The sequence below is a fragment of a genome, unplaced genomic scaffold (assembly GCF_019419815.1).
Source record: "Pyrus x bretschneideri cultivar Hongxiangsu unplaced genomic scaffold, Pyrus_bretschneideri_v1 Contig33, whole genome shotgun sequence".
NCBI classification, from domain to species: domain Eukaryota; kingdom Viridiplantae; phylum Streptophyta; class Magnoliopsida; order Rosales; family Rosaceae; genus Pyrus; species Pyrus x bretschneideri.
Window position 1 is genome coordinate 3,377,323 of NW_025999646.1, and position 8,425 is coordinate 3,385,747.

The window sequence follows — 8,425 nt, forward strand, 5'->3', positions numbered from 1 at the left end:
GGTATGAGAAGGAAACCCATGAAATCATGGGTTGTTGCTTGCAAAATGGTGGGGAGGAAAGGGAAATATGGGTGGCGTCGGTTTACGCTAGAGAGAGGAAGAGGGAAAAGGAAAAAAGAAGGGTTGTGATTTTCACACATCCTTAATTACTTTTGTCACATCTCTCTATTTTTTAATACTTAATTGGTATCGTACTATTTAATCTTTCGTATATACCCTACTTACTTTTCTATGGTAATTAATGAAAGATTAAATAAGAAGAGGTATATATGAAAGATTAAATAGTAGGATACCAATTAAGTATTACAAAATATTAGACCTCGCATTCGTGTCGTGTTTCTCATGTTCGTGTCGTTTTCGTGTCATACCCGATAGCTTAACGGGTCGTGTCATGTAATACCTGTTAAAGTAAACGGGTAATATGACCCGACCCGAAATGAACCCGTTAATATTATCAGGTAATATGACCCGACCTGTTACCCGTTAAGAAAATTATATTTTAAATCAATAAAAATGAAAAGAAAAACATAATTTGACCCAAAAAAATGTAAAACATAATACTAAATTAGTATATACATACTAAATTTCGGAGTTGACCCCTTAATGAAAGTTGTAAAGCTTTTCATTACGAGTGATTACATTTTTCACACTTATTATTATTAATTTTTCACTCAAATAAATAACATTGTTCATGAGATTTGGAGGGTTTTAAAAATCTACACTTACTTATACTTTCATCAAGTATAACATAAGATTTTATGGTATCCACTAGTGTAAATATTTTAAATTGAAGATCGAATTCATTCATTGTATTCATATAGGATCAATGAGTGTAGCTGTAAAAAATCATCAAAATTGGAGTTAAAATAACCGTTAAATCGTAATTTTTCGTTTATAACTGTCAAAAAGTTTTGTCTCATTACTTGATCTCTGAATGTTTGTTTTTTTGCAATTTTTGGCGTATGCGATCTCGAAGCATATATAAACAAGTTTGACGGTTGGATCGTTGAAATTAGTTTCGTAGGATGTGTATCCCATCAAAACGATAGATTTACTAACACTTAAGAGTTTATTTATACTTTCATCAAGTATAACATAAGATTTTGTGGTATCCACTAGTGTAAATATTTTAAATTGAAGATCGAATTCATTCATTGTATTCATTTAGGGTCAAGGAGTGTAGCTGTAAAAATTCATCAAAATCGGAGTTAAAATAACCGTTAAATCGTAATTTTTCGTTTATAACCGTCGAAAAGTTTTGTCTCATTACTTGATCTCTGAATGTTTGTTTTTTTGCAATTTTTTGCGTATGCGATCTCGAAGCATATATAAACAAGTTTGACGGTTGGATCGTTGAAATTAGTTTCGTAGAATGTGTATCCCATCAAAACGATAGATTCACTAACACTTAAGAGTTTATTTATACTTTCATCAAGTATAACATAAGATTTTGTGGTATCCACTAGTGTAAATATTTTAAATTGAAGATCGAATGCATTCATTGTATTCATTTAGGGTCAAGGAGTGTAGCTGTAAAAAATCATCACAATCGGAGTTATAATAACCGTTAAATTGTGATTTTTCGTTTATAACCGTCGAAAAGTTTTGTCTCATTACTTGATCTCTGAATGTTTGTTTTTTGCAATTTTTGGCATATGCAATCTCGAAGCATATATAAACAAGTTTGACGGTTGGATCGTTGAAATTAGTTTCGTAGGATGCGTATCACATCAAAACGATAGATTCACTAACACTTAAAAGTTTATTTATACTTTCATCAAGTATAACATAAGATTTTGTGGTATCCACTAGTATAAATATTTTAAATAGAAGATCGAATTCATTCATTGTATTTGTTTAGGGTCAAGGAGTGTAGTTGTAAAAAATCATCAAAATCGGAGTTAAAATAACCGTTAAATCGTGATTTTTCGTTTATAACCGTCGAAAAGTTTTGTCTTATTACTTGATCTCTGAATGTTTGTTTTTTGCAATTTTTGGTGTATGCGATCTTGAAGCATATATAAACAAGTTTGACGGTTGGATCGTTAAAATTAGTTTCTAAGATGCGTATCCCATCAAAACGATAGATTCACTAACACTTAAGAGTTTATTTATACTTTCATCAAGTATAACATAAGATTTTGTGGTATCCACTAGTGTAAATATTTTAAATTGAAGATCGAATTCATTCATTGTATTTATATAAGGTCAAGGAGTGTAGCTGTAAAAAATCATCAAAATCAAAGTTAAAATAACCGTTAAATCGTGATTTTTCATTTATAACCGTCGAAAAGTTTTGTCTCGTTACTTGATCTCTGAATGTTTGTTTTTTGCAATTTTTGGTGTATGCAATCTCGAAACATGTATAAACAAGTTTGACGGTTGGATCATTGAAATTAGTTTCATAGGATGCGTATCCCATCAAAACGATACATTAACTAACACTTAAGAGTTTATTTATATTTTCATTAAGTATAATATAAGATTTGTGGTATCCACTAGTGTAAATATTTTAACTTGAAGATCGAATTCATTCATTGTATTCATATAAGGTCAATGAGTGTAGCTGTAAAAAATCATCAAAATCGGAGTTAAAATAACTGTTAAATCGTGATTTTTCGTTTATAACCGTTGAAAAGTTTTGTCTCATTACTTCGTCTCTGAATGTTTGTTTTTTTTCAATTTTTGGAGTATGCGATCTCGAAGCATGTATAAACAAGTTTGACAGTTGGATTGTTGAAATTAGTTTTGTAGGATACGTATCCCGTCAAAACGATAAATTCATTAACACTTAAGAGTTTATTCATACTTTTATCATTTTGATGGGATACGCATTGATGTTATACTTAATGAAAGTATAAATAAACTTTAAGCGTTAGTGAATCTTATCGTTTTGATGACTTGGAATAAATATATTTTAAGTGTTAATTAGACTATGTTTCAATTAGTATGTGATGATATTTAATAATAAAATTACATTTATGTTTTTTATTACGTATTTTATTTTTATTCAAGTTAAAATGTTATAAGAGATAAAAAAATAAAAAAAAAAAGCTGGTTATTTTTTTTCTTTGGGTTAAACATTAGGCGGGAAATGGATGGATGTAGGTTGCAAAATTTCCCAAACATTAGGTGGGAAATGGATGAAACTCTTGAAATATTAGGTGGGAAATTAATTACTATAATTTTTTTATGTTTTTGGTATTTTTAAATTACTTGATATTTTTATTTTTAATGTGTTTTATGATTTTTAATCTCAATCTTTGCCTATAATATACTATAAAAATAAATAAATACATAAAACTTAAATTTTAAAATTTATATAGAATAATAATAGAATAATAATTAATAAACAATATATACATATTCATTATATCTATTGCATTTTATAGTAAGTTTTTTTTAGTAGTTTAAAAAATTAAAATCATCAAAATAGCATTTTTCTTATCGTGTTGAAACAGGTTACCCACGTGTCACTCTCGTGTAAACCTGTTAAGGACCCTTTATTAACGGGTTATTATCGTGTGACCGGATAATGACCCGATTAGTTATCGTGTTGACCCGAAACCCGTTATTTTCGTGTCGTTTACGTGTCGTGTTAACGGGTCGTGTAATAAATTGCCAGGTCTACAAAATATGAAGGGATCTGAAAAAAGTAGTTAAGAATGTATAAAATCACAATCCAAAAAGGAAAAAAATAAAATAAATAAATAACAATATGGGCACCGTCGCATTATGTTGTGTATTAATGTACTACAACAAACAAATAATTTATGTATGTGCAATTCTCAATTCAATGAATCAAGTAATTAATGGTTCCTCATAAAATAAATAAATAAATAAATAAATAAATAAAAAAGGAAGGATAATACCACAGAGATTAAATTTGCAAATCAAATAATGTGTCATCAATAGGAAATAAGCAAGTTAATTAACACTTAGCAATAATTCAATAATAAACTTTCACATCATATGATTTATAAAATTTAGTTTAAAATTTTAATCTTACTAGCATTAAAAAAAATATATAAATTTTCAGAAAAATACTAAAAGTTGGGATCATTGCATGATCGAGCCGGTTAATTGTACGTTGAGAGTTTGAATTTTCTTCATTATCTATTTGCTTTTTCATTGACAAATCACATCCTAACATGATAATGACTTTGGTCAAATCGTGGCCATTCAACAACTAAGATATTTTCGGATCGAATGAGGATCCTCTTTAGATTTTTTTTTGTGAAAATTCCAAATATCTTCCAATCACATCTGTTCATCATACATTGTACGATCAGTTTTTACCATGTACTGTTTATATTTAATTTTAAATAAAAAATTACAATAATTTTTTATCGTCTCATGTACGATGAATAAATATAATTAAAAAATCGATAAAATTCTCACAAAAAGGATCCGAATATGATGCTCATTCTTTTGGAACGGTGAAAAAACGAGGATACTTTATTTTTCATGATCTTACCTTTTCTCTCTTCCGGTCCGGATCTGGTAGCAATTTGCATGCCTTGTGCTTATGTTCTGGTTTCCAACTGATCAATTATTATAACCATGATTATGATTACTTAACACTGTTACAATGTCCACCTTCTTATTTCTCCCCCTTCTATATATATACACCCCCAATTCAAAGTAAAAAGGGAGCAAAGTTATTTCCACACTTACCATTATTCCTAAAATAGCCTCAACAGGCCAATATTTTTTTTTACTTGAATCCACCCGGTTATCCATTCGTTAAACTCAATATTGAAGAATTTATTGGTAAGTTCATCGCTTCTCAATTTCGCAACCTTTTAAATCTATAAACTAAGCCTTCAAGCATCTAATTAAAACAAACAAACAAAACCAGATACAATTAATCTTTTGCTCTTTGAAGACCAACTTTAGTACGCCCTTTTATGGTTTATTAAACTCTTATCTAATTTTGTCGACCAAATCACAAAACCCATCTAAAGAGTACCTAAATTGATATCCGTGCTATTGCCGACAAACTCAAAGTTTTAATTTGTTACACGTTTCTCACCATTTGCATTTATATCATGAATCATTTCTTAAATTCAATAATTGTATAATATGTTTGCTCAATCGAATTTCTCTTCAATATTAATTGTGATGTGAGTTGCAAACACCTAAATGAAGCAGCAACTTAAATCTTGGATCTTTTGCTTGATTTTGAGTTGGGTTGTGAGGACTGGTGGTGCATCGGAAAGAGAGACACGGAGAAACTCTTTCTTTATATTTTATTATGTCTTCTTCTATGAAATTGTGCCATAAGGTAAACTTTTTATTAAAAATTTCATTAAAACGGGTGTGGAATAATAGACAATGAGTGATGGGACTGAGATCTTCGCTGGATGTCTTTTCTGCGGATTTGACGGACCCTTAAATCCTGGTCGTTCACGCAAATCAAACAGCCATAAATAAATCATGAAAACGACGCAGGAAGAAACTAGAAAGGGGCGAGGCTATTAACTACATTAAGAAAGAATCAAAGAGCAATAAGGATTGTAGGAAAATGAAGAACTTGAGAGAGAAATAATTAAGAAAGAAAGTAAACTGTATGAAGTGTATTCAGACTTGATGAAATGGATCCTCACAATTACAAAGCTTTTATACACACATATATCTAACTTAAAGTTTCATTCTTACACTTCTAACCGACTAACTAATCTTTTTAACAATTTAATAGTTTTAGTATGACATGACAATCTCATTAACTAACTAATGTTGAGCTGTCATTTATTAATACTCAACAAAGGCAACCTTGTTTCGTGTAAAAATAAATAAAAAGTTTATTTCTGATCGTTTGATTTGTGTGAACGGCCAAGATTCAAGGATTCGTCGGATCCGCATAATTAAAGAGACGTGGAGATGATCTGAGTCCGGGGTGGGCATAATTATGATTATTTTATTTATATAAAAAAAAATTCAGTTAATTTGACCACCCTTGAACTTTCCAAGTCATCCCCTTGCCGTAGAATGGTTGCCGCCAAAATATTTCGCCTAAGGTAGTGTTGCACATGTTGAATATTTGTTGGATCGAAAGTAATACCTCTTGAATTTCATACTAGAAGTTTTACAATTGCTTTAGTCTAAAGTAAGGTTTTCAATTGCACTGTTCAAATAAACAGTGACTTACGTGGATTTTGAGTTATTTACATAATTGCCACCCCTTCAACCATGCACGTGTCGACCATCATAGAAAGGGTGGGGATGGAAACGCACTTCGTTTTCGTTTGCTTCCTGAAACCCGAAGCTCCGATTGCATCCTAACAAGAGTTGGGGAACGGGTGTCCGTTGCAGAGAGATGGTACTAGCTGAACAGAGTTTCTCTCTGCAGTTCCTCTCCCACAGGCCTGAACCTCAACTATGGAGGGAAGCTTGCTTCTCTGTCTCAGCTGGTTCTCTTCTTCACCCCATTTAAAACCTCATCTCTCTTTCCCCTCTTCTTCTTCCTTGCTATTCGGATGATCCCACCTTCTGGGTTTAATCCCCATTTCTCTCTCATCCCTAACGTGTGCATGTCAGATCTCCGTCCCAAATCCTGGCCCAATAACACTTCAGAGGTAAAGTTCAACCTTCGTCCCGTTTAGTTCCTGTCCACAATGCAGATTAGATAAAGATGAATCAGAAATGTCTCATGTATGTATGTTCTCTGTGTAAGGTACCTCGATTAACGACGATGATATCGAAGAGCGGCTCAAATCACAAGTTCAAGGGCTGAAAATTGTGCGAATACCACGTGATTCTCAGATCCAAAAGGTAAGGTAAAAATCTGACACCTCCGAAAATGATTTGACAAGTAAAATCTTATATATTAAGTTGTCTTCTGCCCAAGTTTAAATATTTGGAAATGACCCAAAAAGGGTTAGGATTTCTCTAAGCTTCCTATGTAATACAGTAATAGTGTCCTGGATGCGTATGTAGGTTTGATATATGATGTAAAGAACATGTTCTGGTCTGAAAACAAAATTTATTGTTGATATATACTTACAAACATTATAATGAAGAAAGTGAATTATCAAGCGATAGAATCACAGAGAGTTCGAGGAGGAGGCGAAGGGTCCATCCAATCCTCGCGAAACTTCGATCCAACTACTAGAATTTTACTGTACAACCAACAACGGTCTCAACTCCTGCCATGGAACGAACTTCAACCGCTCCAATCATTCGGTACTCTGCCTTTGGCGTTAATCCTGATCCACAAAATCGCATTAGTTTGATGCACCGAAGAAGATGGCTAGTATCCAAATCAATGTAACATCACAACCTATTTTTACGACTCATTCAAATTTTGACATCATGAGTAAGCACATTAACCATAAACAATTCCACCTCAATACAACCAGATCAGTGAGCGAGTGGCAATGACGAAGGTGTACGGAACAGGGCCATACGATTTCAAGCGCCACCATGTCGCCGAGTACCCGCTCGAGTACCCGGTCAAGGCCAAGCCCGGTTCGGCGCTTCCTAGCTCGATAACGCTGTCGGAGATTCAGCTGGACCGGCTCACGATGATTGCCGCCGATAATTGGTCCAAAACTCTAGACGCTTCGAAGCCCAAGAAGCCCAGAACAGCAGCTTGCCATTTTAGCATGAGAAAAATAAATATTTTTCACCACTCCGTCGATTCAAAATCCCTAATTCAGAGACCCTATTCAAAATCCCTAATTCAAAAAGCCTTAATTCAGAAACCCAAATTCAAAATCCCTAATCGAATTTGGAATCAAACAATATGTATGAACTTTGGTTGAGTTTATTGTAGGAATTTCTTACCTTGTGCAGGGAGGAGGAGTGCGGACTAAGACCGAGAGCTCGACTCATGAGCCGTATTCAGGTGGTATGGGCAGTGGGTGAAGTAGCGATTCAGGTGATGGACTCACGAGTGAGGAATGAGGACTGGTGTGGGTAGATTCGAGATTCAGGCGACGAATTTGGGTGATGTCACTTAAGTGGGAGGAGAGAAAAATCGGCAAGGAGGGTGGTGAGGTTCAGGTACCGAGGTGAGGCTTGCGTTTTAGGTGAGAGAGAGTGAGGGTGTGGACAATTCCACCACTACTGATTGACCCGACTGACTAATCTCCTGGCACAAAGCTAGCCTTTATACTTTATGATGAAATGTTTTGTTTTGATATATGATGAGTCTATCATTTAGATTTGTTACTGAATTGAGTTAAGTGGATTTCTATACGCATAAAAAAAATTGTGGACATAAAAAGTTGAGACATAGACTTCTGAGTTGGTTTTATTTATATTCAACGGTTGAGATTAAATCTCAACCGAATTCGATAGCTGTTACAATTCCAAATATATATTTAAAAATTAAATAATATATATATTTTTTATTTCGGTTTGGTTCGGGATTACCGAATGAACGAAAACTTGAGACCGATTCCCGTACCGAAATTTTCGG

General features: G+C 33.1%; 1 long non-coding RNA gene across 1 annotated transcript; it reads right to left on the minus strand.

Annotated features, from left to right (window-relative positions):
• Positions 1 to 6,040: 6,040 nt before the first annotated feature.
• Positions 6,041 to 8,177, minus strand: LOC103941372. Its single transcript, XR_007260783.1, has 3 exons — positions 7,789 to 8,177; positions 6,681 to 7,679; positions 6,041 to 6,608 (listed from the first exon to the last, which is right to left on the minus strand). It is a non-coding gene; the product is annotated as an uncharacterized LOC103941372 (long non-coding RNA).
• Between the last annotated feature and the right edge of the window lie 248 nt (positions 8,178 to 8,425).